An 18,771-nucleotide genomic window follows, 5' to 3' on the forward strand; every position below is an offset into this window, starting at 1 on the left:
CCAAGGGAAGGTGGGGGTGGGGGCATTCGGGTGGAGGAGGTCAATGGGGGAAAAAAGGTGACATCTGTAATACTTTCAACAATAAAGATACATTTTAAAAATAAATAAAAGTAATAATAATTATTTTAAATATATATATATATGATATTATTTTTTTCCTAGCCTAATCAGCCTAAGACCATGAGGGACAAACCTATAGACCAACTAAGTCAGGTTTACAGACTCATTAAACCATACAGAACTGCACATCAAAGGAATTGGGGTATTTCACCAAAAAAAAAGGAAAAGGGAGTTGTTACAGGACTTTGCAAAAGAGTAGAGTTTAGGTGTAATGTAAATAAAGTGGTGTTTTGATGGGCTCAAAGCAAAATAAGGTTGTGTGTAAAGGGGTCAACATTGGTTCCAGACTGTGAAATGGACATGTGGTTCTATTTCTTGGAAACAAAATTAAAATGTCAAATGTTATGTCCAGAAGCCCATTAAGTGAAGGTCTGCACATGGAGTATAAATCAAGGCTGCTTCTCTGTGTCACAAGACTTAACCTCTTCAGACAAGAGTGGGATGTTTTATTCTTACTGAAATAATTTAAAATAGATATTTTGATTGTTTGTAACTTTAGAGAAGATTTCTTAGTAAGAAATAAGTAGTCACTCCACGAAGTGGGCTATTATAGTATTTTACAGCAGCAATGTGTATTTGTGAGAAATAGTTTTCTGATAAATTTGTACCTGGCTTTATTTGAAGTTCTGATTCTGGATTGATGAATGGTAAGGAAGACATTTCTTTTCTTAGCCCAAGCAAATTTTTACTTTTCCAGTCTATATTATTATAACTTACGATATAGCTCAAAATATTGATGCATAAATCACTTTCCCTGAGTAATCTTGGTCAAGACACCTAAATAGTTTGTATCACATATTTTCAATTTGTAATATAAGGAGGTTGGAAGAAGTTCTCACTAGTCTATTTATACAAAACTAGAGCTCTTATATTAGAGCCTGAATTACAGTGACCCCTGCATATGTTTACACGATCTCAGCATCTAAGTATTCTGCAATTATGTCTGCTAGTTTCCAAAGGGAAGGCTTACATTCCCAGTGTGACATCTTCATATGCTTCCTTTCTTGTTGTAGCTTCCCTGGTTAACATCTACTACCATCAAAGTTGTCTGAGGAAGACCTCCTGTTGCTATGACTGGTGGGTATGTGGCATTAGACCCATGTTCCTATAACTGCAACTTCCAAAGTGGAGGCAGAACATTGCTGGGTTCTGTAAGAACCTCAGGGGAAGTCTCTCTTCACTCTGATGTCTTCTGGCCTTGAGTCCTGCTCATGCTAATTCTTTCAGTAAAGCTGCCTGTCTTCTGTGCTTCATCTTCTGCAAGCAACCCTCAAAACTTAAAACAAATAAAACAAAAACAAAGAAACAAATCAACCAATAATAATAAAAATGTCAGTATTCTCAGAGATCTAGCTCTGCTTCTACCTTACGATGATGATTAATCAAACCACAGTACTTCAGCCTATCATAATTTTGTCAAGAACAAAGAGCTTGCCTTAAGTGTGTGTAAAGGGCACCTCTGTTGATTTTCTAAAATCAAGGGAACAGCCTGCCCAGGTATTTTAAAGTCTCCATCATTAGAGACCAAAAAGTTCTCAGGGTGCCACATTTAGCTTAAAGTTTTTACTTGATTTTATTCATAAAAAAATTTAAATCTCTTGAGTCTGATCTTAGCCAGGTATCCTACTGCATAAGTAACCTTTAAAATGCCCTCCAATGATCACACACGGCCTCTCATACTTTACTCGTTGGTATGACCGTGTGATTTTTCTTCAACAGGATTTCTAGTCAATGAACTCACAGAATGAGAGTCAGAATAATAGCTCTGGTGGAGGGACAGAGGAGACAGGTCACATCACTGAGGGTGCTGATGAGAGTATCACTGATGAGATCTAGCTAGGGCTCTAAGTGGGGTGGTGAAATAACAGGAAAGAAAGACACCGATGGGGCTCTAAAGGGAAACCTGGCTGGTGTATGATAACCAGTAATAACTATTGAGATTTTGCTTCGGCAATTGCTGCACAGAGAGCCTTATTTGCATTGTCTTGTTCAATGCCTAGAACAATTTGGTAACTTACACACTATTCTTATCTTCATTTTATGTGTGAGGATACAAAGCAAGGTTCAAAGAGTGCCTGGCTCAGATTCACATGGTTGATAAGTGGTGGTGCTAGTTTTCAAGCCAAAATCTTTCTGGCTTCAGTGCTTGAGTTGTTAATACTTAATATACTTTCCAAAATATTGTGAGATATAAACCTCATTCTGTTCTCTTTAAATAGACTTTAATTGGACATGGAAGCAACTATTTGAAGCAGCTAAATAACTATAACTAAATTCTTAATTTTCTTCACCCACTGCCAATCAACTACATCTTGACTTTCTTATTTCTGACTACTGAGCCCTCCTATTTTGACTCTATTCCCATGATCTTTATGCTTTTGGGGTGGGTGTCTCATTTTCAAACTTAACATCTTGATTTCTCCATTAAGGATCTCACCTGGATGTTACTGAATTTCGTGCACCAAAATCCACGAAATAAGAGACAGCTTTACAGTTGCCAAATAATCACAAGAAAAAGACCATATATGTTTGAGAAAATTGTCGACAGTAGGCTATTGATCTGATATGGGAAGTTTATTAATGAAAATTTGTAATGGGTCCAGCAACCCGATTCCTGGGTATATATTCAAAGGAAATGAAATTAGTGTCTCAAAGAGACATCTGCATTCCCATGTTCATTGTAGAATAGCCAAGATAGGGATACAATCTAAGTATTTGTTGACAGATAAATGAATTAAAAAATGTGATATATAATGGGACATTATTATATATATTTTAATGGAATATTATTCATCCATAAAAAAAGAAGGAAATTCTGCCATTTGAGATAACATGGACAAACCTGAAGGACTTTATGCTAAAATAAGCCAGTCACAGAAAGAAAAAAACTGCATGATCTCACTTACATGTGGAATCTAAAAAAGTCAAACTAATAATAGCAGAGTATAGAACAGTGGTTGCCAAGGGTGAGGAATGGGGAGCACGGGAAGAAGTTGGTCAAAGGGTACAAACTTTCAGTTATAAGATGAGTAAGTTCTGGGGATCTAATAAGTTCTGGTGACTATAGTTAATAATACTGTATTGCATATTTGAATTTGCTGAAAGAGTAGATATTATGTGTTCCCATCACACACACAGACAAAAAGTAATGATGTGAGGTGATGTGTTAACTTGATTGTGGTAATCATTTCACAATGTATATGTACATCAAATCACCACATTGTACACCTTAAATATATACAATTTTTATTTGTCATTTATTCCTCAATAAAACTGAAAAAATTTGTAATTAATATTTGAAGGTAAAAAACTTATCACAGGCAACAACTCCAATATGAAGGTAAGTGTATTCCTTTAGTTTTGCATTTAGTAGATTTGGCCTTTCTCTTTCACCTGCTGGTAAGAAGGAAAAACATTGACTTTGATTTAGTTTAGTCTGATCTGTCCTTTTAAACAGAAGCTTTATTTAATACTCAGTGTCTCAATCCCTCAATCCCCAACCCTTGATTATCTGTCTCATTCAGATGGTGTCCCTGTGAATGGGGCATTGGGTGTCGCTTATGGGACATTATGAAGATGGACGATTTAGAGTCCTATGGTACTATGTTTTATGCATCCTCTAGTTTCTAGGACAGTGTCCCACTTAATTTCTGTCTTTCCTGTTGGCATTTATGGCTAAGGCATAACTCTTGTCTTTTGCTCCCATCACTCCACAGAAACTGTTAAGATTACCAATGGCAGCCACATTGCTAAATTCAATGGTTAATTCTCTCTCATTATTTATGGGACCCTTTAGCAGCATCCCTCTCTGTTGATTTTTCTCTTCTCTTTGGTGTTTTGCATTCAAATGACTTTCAGAATACCACGTTCTCTTCATTTTCCTCCTGTACTCCGAAGGCTCCTTCATCAGTCTGCTTGGATGGTGTTTTGTGCCTGTCTCAGCCTATTGATATCTATTGTTGTGGCTGAGCCAGCTCTTGTGCTTCATATTATGACTGCAAGCTAGCCTCAGCAATAACCATCAGGAAACTTTGGGAAAAAAGGGTTTATTATTTACAGGTTCTGGAAATTACGTGGCACACCTCCACACAATGAGGTCATAGGTAGAGAGAGAGAGAGGACTGAGACTGGGGTTCTGCTTTTATTGGGGTCAAGACTAGGACCTACAGTCTTGAGGCCTCACTCTGCATTGGTGAATTTAAAACATAAGAATGGGAAGTATTATGCTAAGTGAAATAAGCCAGTCAGAGAAAGACAAGTATCACATGATCTCACTCATATGTGGAATCTAATGAACAAATAAACTGATGAACAAAATAGATACAGAGACATAGAAGCATGGGACAGAAGAATCTCAGAGGGAGGATGGGTGGTGGGTGAGTGGGCGGGGAGAGATTAATCAAAGAACTTATACACATATATGCATAACCCAAGGACATAGACAATAATAAGAGGAAGGCCTGGGAGGGGGGCAAGAGGAGGGTGAGAGGAGTCAATGGTAGGGGGGAAGGGGACATCTGTAGTATTTTCAACAATAAAGAGAAAAATAAACAAATAAATAAGAGCGGGAATTTAAAATGCTAGAAGAGAAAAAAAGTGGCCCAAATTGTCAGCTATTGAAATCAAACCACAATCTCTGAAACCAAGAGCCTCAGGGTAGGGTGATAGCCTGGCTCTTTATCTAGTCATGTTTATTTTAGATAGCCATCATAGAAGTAGATGCCTCTTTGAAGTGCATGCCTAGGCAATCAAAGCTTAAGTCAGGCATTTGCTTTACAAAAAAGAAACACCACTATGAGGTCCTACACTACAGATGGTTCCTCCTTTATTCCTGGACCTCTTAATATGGGAATGCCAGATTGGTCTTTTGAGATCCAGTCCCACATTTCTAATAGCTTACTTGACATTTTCACTTAAATGTCTGAGAGAGAACTCAAATTTACACCAAACATGCCCAACTCACAATCTCTCCCTTCTTAGTCAGTGGCAATCCCATTATTTCAGTTGCTGAGACCAAAAATCTCGGCGTCCTTAGGCTGTTAGTTTATGACTTTGTTCCCTGCCCAGTCGGGGAAAAACTGTTGTAGGCGGCGGAAACAGCACTGGGTGTTAGTCCAGTGGGGTCAGATGGGGCCTGGGTTCAGCAACCTCGATACTTGGGTTCTGACTAGGAAAGAATTCAGAGCCAAGACCCAAACTGTAACATTTTTTGGGTACATTTATTTGGTAAAATTACAGAGATGGAAGAAGTAATTTCTAGAAGAAATGGGCTTAGGAGGCAAGTTACAGAGGCAATGGAAGGGCCTAGGACCTTGGGACTGAGGAAGCCAATGGTAACATGTGGCAAGGGTGGGGAGTGGTAGGGGGGTGGAAGGAAAGAAAATGAAAGGCACTGGCATGTTCCTGGGAGGGAGAGTGCTCTGGGTCCTCCCTCCTAATGGTTTTAACAGAGGAGATTTTAAGAGAGGTCCCAGGGGGGAGATCTTAATAGAACATTCAGCAGTTTTTCAGGTGTGTCCTTTAAGGGTTGCAGTCTCCATTGATTGATTGGTTGGCTCCAGGGCAGGGGTCAACATTCAATGCAGTTAGTCCTGAGGTCAGCTGTGGCTGCTTTTGTTGCTTTTCTAGGCCTGGAGCTGAAATACAACTGAGGCCTGAATATTATCTCTAGGGAGGAAAGGTCAGAAAGGCCACCCTGGGGGCAAGGTCCCACCCTACAATTGTCCTTTGCTAGGCATCCAGGGCTTTCCACCTTGATGACCTTCTGTATCTGACCTATCGTCCATGCTCTGCTTGAGTCTAACTGCTTATCACAAAACCAGAGATCAGGATTTTTGGTTCCTAAGGTCCTGCCTCTGTGATTCACAACACTTTCCCTTGTTTTACTTCACAATGTCCACTCTACTACAGAACATAAACATTTTAAAGTGTGCAAAATTGTTTGAAAAACTAGAGTTCTAGGTAATCTTGGGTAAAATTATATACAATTTACAGTTTAAATGTAAAGTTCATTGTCTGAGATGACGTGTTTCATCAGAATCAGTTATGTGCATAAATTGTCTCATACAGACAAGTAATAATTTTAACTGGCCACATTTTCTTGGCTTCTTTTAGGCCTGTCACAGGGTCTGACATTCAATATGCTTAAAACATTACCCTTGCCCAGCCGGGCGTGGCTCAGTGGTTGAGCATTGGCCTCAGATGCAGGAGACTGAGGTTCGATTCCTGGTCAGGGCACATGCCAGGGTTGCCTGCTGGATCCCCAGTTGGGGGCGTGCAGGAGGCAGCCAATCAATGACTCTCTCATCATTGATGTTTCTATCTCTCTCTCCCCCTCTCCCTTCCTCTCTCTGAAATCAATAAAGGTATATTTAAAAAACAAAAAACAAACAAAAAAAACATTACCCTTCCAGTAAGGGACAACTATAGTCACATTTGCCCTTCTTCTGGGAATAGTACTTCTATTCTTCCTGGAAATATTCCTCTCCCTCTCTAACTTTATGGTTTCCTTGAGCATTGCTATTTTCTTACATGAGTCCACCCCACTGGCCTTGTTTGATTGGTTCAGGGATGTCAACTTGGCCCAAGCTCAGTCAATCACAGTATTTCAAAACCCAACTCACAATGGATTGATCTATTATATGACACAAGGTAGGTTGATTAGAAGCCTTCCTTAGAATTTTGAACTTGAAAACACAAGGAGTAAAAAGCAAAGAGTTAATCTAATTGTGCTTCCAAATGAAAAATATAAAACCAAGTTCAAAATTAAAGATAGAACCTACAGAGAAATAAAACAAGGGGGTTGTTGGTAGACACTTTTCCAACTAAGTAAAAGAATGTCTGTGGTAAGTGGAGATAAATTCAGTATCAAGGGAGAGGCACAGATAAAAAGTGGAGGCCAGATTCTGGTGATATTCCAGTCCCTGGATTGAGTTTTTCCTGAGCTTATACTTTATATTACAGAGTCCTATTGCTAACTAGCCTAAGGGGGAAAATGGAACTTATTTTCTTATATGGTTAGGAAAGATATTGAAGAAGATAATATGATCAAAGAAATAGCTGTTTTAACCAGGCCTCTATTAATGTCTAAACTGACACTTCAGAACTGCTAGGTCATTCCTTTTATCTACCTTTCATCTCTGCTTGACTCAACATTTAACTTGGTCTCCATTGAGCTTTCGGTCCCAGCATTAGTTCTGACCTATGTATTTACTTGGCTGCTGTGTTAGCCTTGTCCTGTTCCTTTCAGGCAATACTGCTTTGGCCCTAAACTTTAATCTCATAATTAGGTGTCTTTTATTTGCTCTTGGGGGTCCTGGATATCCTGACTCCTTCTGCCTTTGATATTTACCAGGTACCCAAACCTGGTATCACATGTAAATCACTTATGGAGCTTTTAAGGGGCACATATTTCCTTGACCCAACCCAGGCACACTGAATCAGAAATATTTTTTTGAAATAATTCTGGAGATTCAGAAGCAGATGGTTTGTAGAAGCAGTCATTTAGTGAAATGCTATGCTTGAGCGCCTCTGCTATTGCCGGCTATTGGAGTTCACTGATACCTCTTTTCTGTACTGACTGGATTTCTTCCTCTACCTACTCCTAAGACTTGATTAGCTGACTTGACTTTGAAGTCTTTTCAGGTTTGTATCCTAGTCTTCTCAGCACTGGACCTTTATGCCATCCACCAAGAATCACAATTTCAACCATTTCGCTCTCCTATAGTTATATAGCTCCTTCATTAATCTATATCCTTGGACTTATTGTCTATTTTTGCTTTATCATCTATATTTCAATCTCTAGTTCCAGTCTAAATTATTTTTCCCAACTGATTTGGCTACATCTCCAGCCATAAATTCTCCTTTTTATTTGGGAGCCCTGAAGCACCCTCGTTAGATGCTCACTAGCATTTTAGAATGATTAGAAAGGTCCCAGTTAGTGGTATACTACAACCGAGGGCAGGTTGTGTGCCTCTCCTCCAAACTGCACGTCTAAGAAAATCATATTGTTTGAAACTGGCTATGGTGGGGATATTTGCACCACAGAAATCCTCAAATACTTAGCAAGTACTACTTTGTATTTTTGCCCTAAGGGACTGGTAAACATTTAACAGCATACCACTATTTACAGTAGAACACAAAGCTGAGGGAGTCCTGGTGCCAGCTTAGAGCTCTTGAAGGTAAGAAATTGTAGAGTTTCAGACAAGTCACCCCAAGATGTGCCTCTGTGGTATGCAGATTATTTTGAGCTATAAGCAATTGAGATTCTGCAGGCTCATGAGAAACTTTTACTTCTTCCTTTAAGAATTTCAATTGGGGTCTTGCCCATAATAAGAGTTATCACCAGAAATAACTTTTGATGACCTATATATAGGTCGGGGCAAACTCCCAATTACTAATCACATTCTCTTATTGTCCTGCAAATAACCTTCCTCCCCTCTGAAGCCCCAAGGCATCTTACTTCATCCTTAGCTCAGAATCCCATATATACTTCATTTTAACCTTCTGTCTCAGAACCTCGCATATACGTGGGGTCTCTGACTTTCCCATGTATGTGAGGTTCCCACACATATGTGTGTAATTAAATTTGGTTATGTTGTCTTGTTAATCTGTCTCATGTAGATTTAATTATTAGACCAGCAGAAAGAACCCTGAGGGTAAAGGAAAGTTTCTTCCCTCCTTTGCCCCTACAAAGTGTATACCATAGACTAATACCAGCTGAAAGGAAAGGACTGAGCCTGGACAGGTGGATAGTCAGTAGTTTCTAGACCTTAAAAAGTAGAAATGTAAGCTCCCAATCCTGCTCCAAATCAGTTCCACTCCTACACTGATCCATCTCAGTCAATGGCAACAACACTCACTGGGACCTTGCACGAGTCATTTAAGCAATCTGTGCAAGTGACTCATTTATAAAATGAGGATTCTAATAACATCTATATCATTTCATTGTTATAAGGATTCAATGAGTCATGATTGGTAAAGTACTTAGAATAATGCCTGGCACAATAATGGTTTCCTGAAATAGTATGTGTTTAAATAATTGCTCAGAACAAAACTCTTAGAATCAGCCTTGACTTCATTTTTTCTGTCATACACCATGTCCAATCTGTCAGGAAATCCTTTTTCCTCAGTTTAAAAAATGTATGTCTGAATCTGACCTCATCTTCCCATGTCTACTGCAACCTTCCTGGATGAAACCTCCATCATCTCAGTCTGAATCATTTTGGTGTCCTGCAGAGGGCTTTCCTGCTTTTCACTCTTTAGCCCCCTGTAGTCTGTTTTTAAAATAACAACTAGAGTGATCCTTTTCTATCATTTTTAGGCCATGTTTACTCTTCAGCTGAAAACCACCCAATGACTCTTCATTTTCCCAGAATTAAAAACCAAAGTCTTAACAATGGCTTACAAGGCCTTGGTCCTGCTACGAACATTACTCTGACATTTTCTCCTATGACACTCCCTAAATCCAGTCTAGCATTTCTAGCCATTCTATAATGGAGTGAGAGAGGGGAGTATGGTAGGATTGTGAAAACAAGAATGCGTGAGAAATCAAGAATGGACTCAGTGAATGCAATGGGCATGGAGGGAAGGGTTTAAGTAATACAGAGCAAGACATTAAGAGTCAGGTAGAGTAGGAGTAGGTCATGAATTTTATCCAGAGCAAGTCAAGTAAAAACAAGATCTGTTCCCGGTCATGGAAATGGGCCTAGTATGAAGAAGACAAGAAAACAGCCCCAATCACTACCCTGCAGGGAATCTGGCAACATCGAATGTGCCTGAGTCCTAGGTAGAGATGGTCCAAGTGTGGTCTGGCTTTGTTGCAGAGGTATTCAGTGTTAGGAAGCCTATGCATGTCTTGACAAAAAGTATTTCCAAACTTGCTGGTATGTGGAACAAACTCCATTAATAATAGTCACCTGCTTCTCTCCTAGAAAAATATTAATGGAACTTAATGTTCCCTGGAAACAGCTGGGATGGGGCTAGGATGAGGGCAAGGGTTAACACAGCAAAGAACAAAACTTTGGCGACTAGGGCACTTGGGCGAATCAGTCTTGATGTAGCTCACGGATAATCTTCCTTTTTCTTCAGGGACAGAGAGGGCATAGAACAAGAGCAGAGATACTGAGTGCCATTTTTAAAATATCATCTAGATAGATCCAGGCTTGTAAACCAGACAAGCAGATAGTAAAAAACAAGACAAATCCCAAAGCAAACCTTTTGCTTGTCCAGTTAAAACCATTGCACTAAGAAAAAGATCCCACAACAAAATCAGGGTGTCGTCTTCTAGTCCAGCCTCATCTCCAGGCTCTTCTTTTTTCTGGTACTGATCTTAGTCTACTGACCCTGTTCTAAGTCTGTACATGTACCTTTGGCTTTGTTTCTCCTCCACAAGCTCGTTGTTACCTGCTTGTTTCTAAAATTCAGTTCCTTTATGATTACTTGGCTATGACTTGTCTACTCATTCCAGGCTCTGCTTAGGTCCCTATGCTTTAGGTACCTGTTGATACAGTTGGCTCTAGTATTGTAATCTGTCCCCCACTGCCCCTTTTTCACCTGCACCTATCCCATCCTGGCTTCTTCAGATCATATCTTTGGTTTACCCAGATTACCCTCAGAGATATACCCACAGAGATTGACTCTGTGCAAACAGCTCATGACAAGTTGAAATTACATCACTGCACACTGAGCCACCAAATAAAAGATTCTGGAGTGCTAACAAGGTCAAAGTTTGGTTTTAAGCTATAAAAATTTGTTCCAGCTGAAAGTTTAGGACTTGGTGATGAATCATTTCTACTCATATGTAGTTGACGCCGTTGGTTCCTCACACAGTTCCCCACATAGCCTGTGTATCCTTCCCCCAGCTGCTGAGAGAATAGCAGCTAAGGCTTAGAACAATAACTTTGTACCGAGAATCACCCCTGGCTAATGGGAGCTGTGTCACCCGGAGTACAGGCTTGGGAACGTACTCCTTCCTGCTCCCATCAGTGTACCTGGATTAGATTTCAAATCTCACTCTTTGTGTAGATGGAGCTGGGGGAAAGGATGCTTTCCCCCACCTAATCACCATGCATGGTTCTCTGAAAAAGGCTACAAGGTTGTGTTTTTGTGCTGAATGAGTGGTAGCAATGAAAGCGATTCTTCCTCCCACCTTTAAATAAAATATACCTTGTGACTTGGAATTTTTAGTTAATTCGAGCATTCAGACTTTCTCTAACTCTGATTAGGGAATTATTTCCAGGTGTGAGCTCTGATACATTTTTCTTGGACAAGCTGTCAAACCTATATTTCATCAAGTGCGTCTTACCCCAGTAATGACATGCATCTTTTGAGGTAATAGATCCTCAGACTTATAAAATAGAGGTGGGAGGTAGTATGTTAGTCCCTCTCATCAAATTGCATTGATGTGGGGCTCTAGAGAGAGGTATTGAATTCCGTTTCCATGGCAACTGCTTCACTGCTCAAGGGGAAAACAGGATAGCAATTGAAGTCTGTGTTAATAGCAGCTCTAAAAATAACCATAATGTGTTGAAATCAAGTGAAAGACCCAGGAAGCAATAGGTAAATATTATAACCATGGAGGGTGGGATTGAACAATAAGGTATTGGTTAAATATTATAGTAACCATAGTATGCTTTAAGAATTAGTGACAAATATATTTTTGAGGAAAAGCAATTACTATTTTTGTTCATTTATTCATTCAGGTGACTGTTGACTACTGAGTATGTGTCAGCTTTGAGGTAGGACCTAAGATACAGAGATAAGTCAGTACTCTCTATCTCCCAGGCTTTCCAGGTTTTATGGGAGTAACAGGAAAAAAAAAAAATCTATCATAATTATAACAAATGTTTTGTCTACCTGACACTATTCTGTTTTCCCCTGTGTAGCAGCCAGGAGATTAAGGATTTGTATGGGATTGATTGATATCATATCCAGCTCCAGAGACAATTCAAAATCATTTACTACAGTTATTGTTTCAGCAAGGAGCATGTAACCAAGGAGTAAACCTATGTGACATTCTTTTATCTGCAGTGATTGGCATCTGCATGACGCTCAGAAAACCTGTTTAATGGTTGTGAGATGCTTACAGTTTTTTTAACCCAGACGTGAAAGAGGAATCTCACAGAGCCTGTGGCTTCAGGAAGCCACCTGTGAACAGGAGGAAAGTCAGCCTGAGGATGAAGTCAGCCATTAGAAAAGGTCGCAGCTGGGAGAACAGCAGAGAAACATGGCCTGATGTGACTGACAGGCACTGAAGCCAATGCTACCTCTGATGTTTGGGTGACATAGCCAATAAAATTTATTTTTGTGGAAGCTTGAATTGGGTTTTCAGGTTCTCTGTTGCCTGAAAACAAACAAACAAAAGCATTCAACTAATTAAGAAGAAGAATGCCTCAGAATAAGAGAAATATTGAAAATAAGTTGAAGGAATTATGACTGTACAGAAAAAGAATGAATCAGAGGGAAGGAAAGGAGGTAACAACTAACTCCATCTTGGAGTAAAGAGGGCAGAAAATATCAAGACGTTTCCTACATTGTGAGGCAGAGAATTCAGCTTTACTGTCTGGGCAGCTCTTGTTTATCCAGCTCTCAACATGGGGAAGTCTTAACACAGGCTCGATGCAGAGATGGGTGCATCATGAATCGTAAGAAGCTTAAGCTCAAGTGCCCTTCACTTACGCTGACCCTTTGGGCTGGGATGAAAGTAGCAGCCCCAGTACATTAGGCCTGTGCTGCTGCAGCTCGAAGGTCACTCTCTAAAGCGGGTGGTGTTTGTGGGCTGAGGGCAGGGTGAGGGTGGGCTCTCTCCATGATTTCTCTATTTTCCTGACCCCAGTTAATAACTCCAGTGGGCCCTATGAAGTGCCTGGACCTTATCTTTGACCCCAGTGATAAGGGTATGAACTTCTCCCTGCTCTCAGCTCTGCCTTGGGCACTAAGCACAGGCTTCGTGGTTATCTAGCATCTCACGGCCTCAGACTGAAAGGGTGAAGGAAACAGGTGAACTAGACTAGCTGCCGCAGAAGCTGTGTGTGTGTGGTTTTAATCGTTTCACAATGTATACGCAGATAAAATCATCACATTGTATACTCTCTCTCTCTCTCTCTATATATATATATATAAATTTTATTCTACTTTAATACAGGTGGGGAAAAAAGACACTAAAAAAAGAAATTGTATGAATCACAAAATAATAATTGATAAGAATAAAGGTAAAGGTGAAAGGCCAGGGGTTTTGTGGTCTTAGTTGCAGTGCTCAAGTGGCATTTAAAAAAAACCAAAATACACAATTGGATATGTAAAACAGCCTGCAATTGAAAGTTCAGTGAACTAAATTGTAGACTCTGCTTGACCACGAACGTTAAGCAATACTGGTCACTTGATTGACCTAGCATTACTTTTTTTACACTCTCAACCTGTTTAGCAATATGGAATTCAGCAAGAAAGGTTTAGAAATAGTTTAATTAAGAAACTATATCTTTAAAATGATAGACTGATCCATACCATGTGATAGTGTTGCTGACATATAAAATTAAGTAAGAAAGAAAGTCTTATATAACAAGAAGAGCACTTAACTTGAACTCAAGAATTCTGATTCTGGCTGTGCCTTGTCTGACTTTCCTTAAGTCACTTACTTGTACAGCCCTCAAGCTGCTTCCTCTATAAAATCAGTGTTTTAGTTTATCTCTCAGACCTATTTCAGTTCTAAGATTCCATACTAAAATACAACTTTAATTATCTAAACTTTGTATTGTTTCCTTTATATAAAATGCTTGTATTAGTTCTTCTTGGGTTGTAGCATTTCTTTTTTCTTTTTTTTAATTTGTTTTTATTTATTGATTTTAGGGAGAGAAAGGGAGAGAGGGAGAGAGACAGAGAAACATCAACTTTATTTATGCATTAATTGGTTGCTTCTTGTACGTGCCCTGACCGGAGACTCAACCCGCAATCTTGGCATATCAGGATGACGCTCTAACCAACAGCTACCCAGCTAGGGCCGTTTGTAGCTTTTCTTGAATCTGAGAAATTCTTGGCCATTTTTTTCTTCAAACATTGCTTTTGTCATATTCTCCTTTCTTTCGGCACCTCAAATTATACTTGTTTTAAACCTTTCACTATGTCTGATTAGTCTCTTATGCTCTTTTCTGTATGTTCCATCCTCTTAACTGTCTGTGTTTCTGTTTGGATGTTTTCTTCTAAACTACCTTTTCAGGTTATAAATTCTCTTCACTTGTATCTATTTTGTTTTCTTGTAAATTGGCTCTAAGGTGTTTATTGATAAGGTGTTTATTTTATATATCCTTCCTTAATTTTTGAATCCTTAGATTTATGGTTTTCACCAGTTTGACCTACAACATAGTCTTAGGATAAACATTTGTACTTTTAACAGTCATATGGATACTACAAAGACTATATAAATTTCTTACCCACCTTCAAGATTTCTTTAACCTTTTTTTTTTTTTTACACTGAACCAATAATTTTCTAAAATGTCTGAATCTTATAAGTACAGGCCATCTCCTGGTAAAGCTGGAGAGCCTCATCAGCAGTTAATAACGTGATGGCTAGCCATCTTTCCCCTGCCTACTAATGTACGATCTAAACAAAATTTATGCAAGTCAGAGAGAAAGGCAACGTTTTCAAATCTCATTTTATAGAACTGTGGGAATGCCAGGCAAATTTATTCTGACACAAAGTTTTCAGTTGCCTTTATGGGAAATGACCACTGGCAGCTCACCACATGGTTCATTTTAGTGGGCAGAGGGCAGTGGCTTGTGCTGGTGCCCAGAGAAAAGACTGGCAGAGGCCACTGGGGTGTGGCAACCACGAGATCAGGAGCTGCATCTGCACAGCACCCAGGAGTCGGGCGTGCAGTCACGGTGCATGTGCAGGCCCAGGGAGTGGCCAGGTAGCGTAGGTTGGGGCCTTTCGAGGTGGCGAGGGCCAGCACATTCTTGACTCCTTGATGGCCCTGTGGATAGCTCCTGGGTCTCTTCATTTCTTGCCTTTTCTCTTTATAGTGGTCATTTGCTTTTATTATTTTTAGCATATTTTATCATTTTCAGTTTATGGATGGTAAACTGTAAAGGTTCTATATGATATTCTTCCAAAAAATGTTAAGATTTTTAGTCATAAAGCGTTTCAGTCAATGACCTCGATCCAGTCATAACTTGGTTTTAAGCTTAGTTGTCCCTGGCCTATTTTGGTTCTGACTTTACTCATAGGGGTGACCATCAACCCTAGGGAATGCCCCTTCCCAGGTCTCAGGCCTACGTTTAGCAAGTTTCCTCTGTCTTGAATAATAATCTTTAACACTCCAGTGCTGTTCCTCTGCTGAAATCCAGCTCCACTCTCGCGCTTCCTGACTGCTGCTCACTGCACTGCTTCAGGCTTGCTTTGCACCTTCACAGCTCGAGGGAAATTTAATGCAGATTTTTGGGTATTTCCTCTGAGGTTCCTTTCTCTCCAATTTTTGTTCCTCAAATCCCATCTCCTTTGGCATCACTGAACTCTTTGTCCTTAGAGCTATGAGGCTGCTGCTTTCTTTTTTGGCCTTTATCACCCTCTCCATAATTTGGAAATGCCCTTAGGAAAATTCTGAGGTGAGTAGGGAGTGTATCTCTGTGCTTCCCTTTCTCAAGGGTTCTAGCTGCCCAATGTTACTTGTGTTGGCTCTCCAGTGCCTTCAAAGGATGGTTTATATGTTTTCCCAACTTTTAAAGTTATTTTTGATAGACTTAGTTCAACATAAGATACACTGTTGTGTCCCGGGCCAAAAATTTTATCCCTTGAATTTTAATTTCAACAATTTTAAAAAATCATTTCTGAATGTTGTTTTTTCATTTCTTTTTAATATGTACTCAATCATTGTGAATTGCTTCTTGTTGCATGCTCACTTTGCCTTCTCTTAAACACTTTAAAAAATGTTTTTATTGATTTTAGAGAAAGAGGAAGGGAGAGGGAGAGAGAAACATCAATTGGTTGTCTCCTGCATGTACCCCGACTGGGTCACCTAACCCGCGACCTAGGCATGTGTCCTGACTGGGAATTGAACGGGTGACCTTTCGGTGTGTAGATGACAGTCAACCAACTGAGCCACACCAGCCAGGGCTGAAACACTTTTTTATGTATACTACATTTATATTTGGATTCTGATAATTCTAAAATTTCTCCTCCCTTGGTGTTTGTTTATTTTCTTCTTTGTATGCTTGGTGATTTATTATATTCTCCTCATATAAACTGATGTTAATTTGTGGATGTTTTAAATTTGGAAATCCTTTCTTTTTAGAGAACCTGTAAACAGTGGATGATGCATGTTTTTCTGAATTTATCCTGCATCTAGTTTTAAAGTAAGAAGGCCTTTGAGAGTATCTAGCCTGACATGCTGCTGAAGAAGTTATACATTTTAATATGCAATTATGCTCTCTGTGGAAAACGTAGAAAAGTAATAAGAATGTTTAGTGATAAACTTAGATTCACTAAGCTTCTTAGACATTTAAAACCTTTGGCTGCAGAAGTTCCAAGCCCATCTTATTAAATTTTTTCTCATTTATTTTAAATACTTATATATTTTAGAGGAAATGTTACCCATTAGCTGAAATTGAACTAATTTCCTTTAATCCTTTAGGTTTTTTTCTTACTTCAAAAAAGAAAAATGCCCCCCCCCAAGATTCAATAAGTGAATAGGTAAAAATAAGCTTTGGTTCAGCTTGAAATATATGACAGATTGGTAGGTGAATTATTCACCAAACTAAAGTGAATAACCTATAAAACTAATCAAACCAGTCTGGTACCATCGCTTGGCAGGTGACAAATTTGCCTGATTAGAATCGTTGTATTTGAGGCTGTGTGTAGGTACGATCTACTTAACTATATTGAGGCAAGACAGGATGGGAAGACTTGAAATCTGAAACTAGGCATGTCTGTTAGGTTTGGGCAGGTTCTAAGGGTGGCAGATGAGGAGGAAGGTGGAGGCTGATAGAGCTGAAGGTTTTAGAAGGAAGTCCAGTCTAGAAGGTAGGATCCTATCGCTCTTTGACCGTTAGACCATTCAATGTCTTTTTCACTCCTACATCCAAAGTAACTTGATAGTACGTGGCACATAGTAGTTGCTCCAAAAATATTTTAAATAAAAACTAAAAGAATAATATAGACATCCAAAGATACAGCAATATGCACCTCCATCTCTGATACCATATTACAAGCTTCTCCATAATAGGGAGATGCTTGCTAGAACTGGCTAGCTAAATTGATCCAGTAATTGGGTGACCTCTCCACTGATCAATATGTAAATAGGCATGATCAACACTGAATATCTCTTTGTCCATAAGAAGTGAATATTTCTAAGATCTATTTTTCCCCACCACGGTGTCCTGGTAATGACAAAGTTAACTTTTCTTTTTGGTATGATAAGTGGTTTTATTAATTCATTTAATCCTCACACCAACCCTATGACATGCTTCAGGAATAGTAAAAAAACATTAAACTATTATATTACTATTGTCTTCAGTCATTATTGTTCTGGTACTATTTCCAGAGGCTTGGGGAAAGGGTGTTTAAGGAGCCTGAAGGCATCGAATCACCTAAAGGAAAATTCTTCAATGTGTGATCTACACTTAATTCCTTGTATGACAAATGCTCCCTGACTTTAATCACAGTAAGTACTCACTTAAGGTCATGGATAGGTGCTGGGCCTTTAGTGAAACAAGGAATAAGGAAATTAGTTTATCATAAGCTAACTGATAACAAGAGTTAAGTTCCTATTGTGTCTCATCAATGTTGTGGCAAAAAGTCGTTGAATGAAATGACATTATTCAAGGACCCTTTGATGTACAGAGCCTCACAGTGGTTACTGTAGACTAATTCTAAATATCAAAGAAAAATTTATCAAAGAACAGAATCCAAAGTAGCATGCAGAATATACTCTAGATTATCTTTTAAGTCCTTTGTTAAGTAAAGGAGATAGTGAGCAAACGTTGAATAATTTGCTGTATTTAGTAGCTTAGTACAACTGACAACTATTTCTTGAACTTGGAATTATGTGTTTATCACAGTTTATTCATCAGTGTTTTCTTACGGTCTCTCTAGAGTGCTTAGTCATTAGCATCATCCTTGCAAGAAAAAGAGAGCAAGTGAATGAGCCATTACTTCTTATTGTGTATCAAGCTAGCATTGTGTTAAGTGCTTCCCATATAACATATAATTTAGTTCTTAGAACAACCCTGGGAACTAGATATAACACTGTTTTTTTTCAGATGGGAAAACTCAACTAAATGAAATATCTTGGTGTCTTAGTTTGAGCTGCCACAACAAATTACCATACACTGGGAGGTATACACAACAGAAATTTATTTCTCACAGTCTGAAGGCTGAAAGGTCTGAGAGGGGACGTGGGGGAGTTCTGGTGAGGGCCCTCTCCCTGGCTTGTAGGTGGCTGTCTCCCCACTATGTCCTCATAGGGCAGAGAGCAGAGAGAGAGGAAGCAAGCTCTTTTTGTTTCTTTTTACAAAGCCACTGATTCCATCATGAGGGCTCCAACTCTATGACCTGATTACTTCCCAAAGGCCTCATCTCCAAATAAATATATTGGCCATTAGAGTTTCAACATACGAATTTTGAAGGGACGCAAGCATTCAGTCTGTAGCACTTGCTAA

At 39.2% G+C, this 18,771-nt stretch overlaps 1 protein-coding gene across 1 annotated transcript in view; it reads right to left on the bottom strand.

Annotated features, from left to right (window-relative positions):
* Positions 1-18,771, bottom strand: part of TMEM144 (transmembrane protein 144) — a 63,173-nt gene that overhangs the window by 38,162 nt on the left and 6,240 nt on the right. The window lies entirely within an intron of this gene.

Source organism: Miniopterus natalensis, chromosome 4, assembly GCF_054644295.1.
Source record: "Miniopterus natalensis isolate mMinNat1 chromosome 4, mMinNat1.hap1, whole genome shotgun sequence".
NCBI lineage: Eukaryota > Metazoa > Chordata > Mammalia > Chiroptera > Miniopteridae > Miniopterus > Miniopterus natalensis.